This window comes from Athene cunicularia (genome assembly GCF_003259725.1).
Source record: "Athene cunicularia isolate RWA chromosome 2 unlocalized genomic scaffold, athCun1 chr2_part1, whole genome shotgun sequence".
Classification (NCBI taxonomy): Eukaryota; Metazoa; Chordata; class Aves; order Strigiformes; family Strigidae; genus Athene; species Athene cunicularia.
This window is the reverse complement of record NW_020799095.1, coordinates 100,548,617-100,550,184: the sequence shown is the minus strand read 5'-3', so window position 1 is coordinate 100,550,184 and position 1,568 is coordinate 100,548,617.

Sequence of the window (1,568 nt, the reverse complement as noted above, 5' to 3'; positions counted from 1 at the left end):
CGGGGCGCGGTTCAAGGCTCGGGGCGCGTTCCTGCCCCTCCGCGGCTGCGGTGCCCTCTGCGTGTCACTGAGGGGGAAGCACGCTGCCTACCGAAATCTGGTGTAGGCCATCGCTTAGTCTTCGTTTAAACGTCGGGGGACTTGAGCTTTAGAGAAATAACCCGGTCGCTACAAAGAAATAAAAGCTCATATTGTACAACTTGGCTTCCACCTCTGATTTTTCTTTTCAAAAACTTTTGATGAGATGCTGGCCTGATGGCACAGCGTTCACTGAGGGGATAAATAAAGCTTTAAAATGTTGCTGTTACTGTAAAATACAGCAGTTTTGCTAGTTTAAAAAACGAAGTCTCGATATTATACCTACTTGTGTTGAAAATTACAGCATTACAAACATGTTACTGGCGTAGTGGAATCATCCTCTGGGAGGAACATAGTGACTTTTGTCAGGTTGATGATTCCTGTCCCTTCCTGAGTCATCCCTGTGATGTTTTTGTGTAATGCCCTAATATACGTAGTGAATCACTCTTCAGCTGGATCACTCTTTTTTAAAAAAACCTGTTAATTTAAAAAAAAAAAAAAATTCTACCCACTTTTAGATAAATTAAGTCCCTATTTTGCCTGAGCAGCCAAAACTGCCAGGGTTGGTTTTATAGTAACATTTGCATTCAGAGGACAAAGCTGTCTTAAATCTGTTAAGTATTTCTGAATCCTGTACAAGAATTCCCTCCATTGTGGAAGGAGCTTCCTTCTTGCAATTTCATGACATGCAGATTCTTTCTTTGACGCTGCCTCAAATAGTCCTGTAACAACTTTATTAAATACAGTCTTGAGAAACAGGTAACTGCTGAGTTTACAGTGCTGACCAGCAAATTATGCCTCTCCATTTTCTTACGCTCCCTGTTTCTGCTCTGTTGTACAGTGCCTGTCACAGTATGGATGTGCTTAATACCTAGAGCCAGGTTCTGCTGCAATGGAAGTAATCAGAATTAAGATCCTGGTGGAGAAAATCGTGGTACCATAGGAAAGATATAGCTATCCATTTTCTGTCTCTGCTTTTCTGTGGCATGGGCTATTTCTGAATGTGTAGGGCATGTTTCAAATTGTATCATTAGTAGTTCTCACTGAGATACTAAAGTAGAGGAGGTGTATGTTTGATATGCAGACTATGAATTGTGGAGAAAGAAGAGTAAAACATTGTTACTAACAGTGTGTGATGGGTTGACCCTGGCTGGATGCCACCAAACCCTCTGCCACTCCCCTCCTCAGCTGGACAGGAGAGAGAAAATATAACAAAAGGCTTGTGGGTCAAGGTAAGGACAGGGAGAGATCACTCAGCAATTACTGTCACAGGCAGTACAGACTGAACTTGGGGAAACTAGATGATTACCAATCAGAGTAGGATAATGAGAAATAAAACCAAATCTTAAAACACCTTCCCCCCACCCCTCCCTTCTTCCCAGGCTCAACTTCACTCCTGATTTCTCTGCTTCCTTCCCCTGAATGGCACAGGGGGATGGGGAATGAGGCTTGTGGTCAGTTCATCACACGTTGTGTCTGCAGCTCCTTCC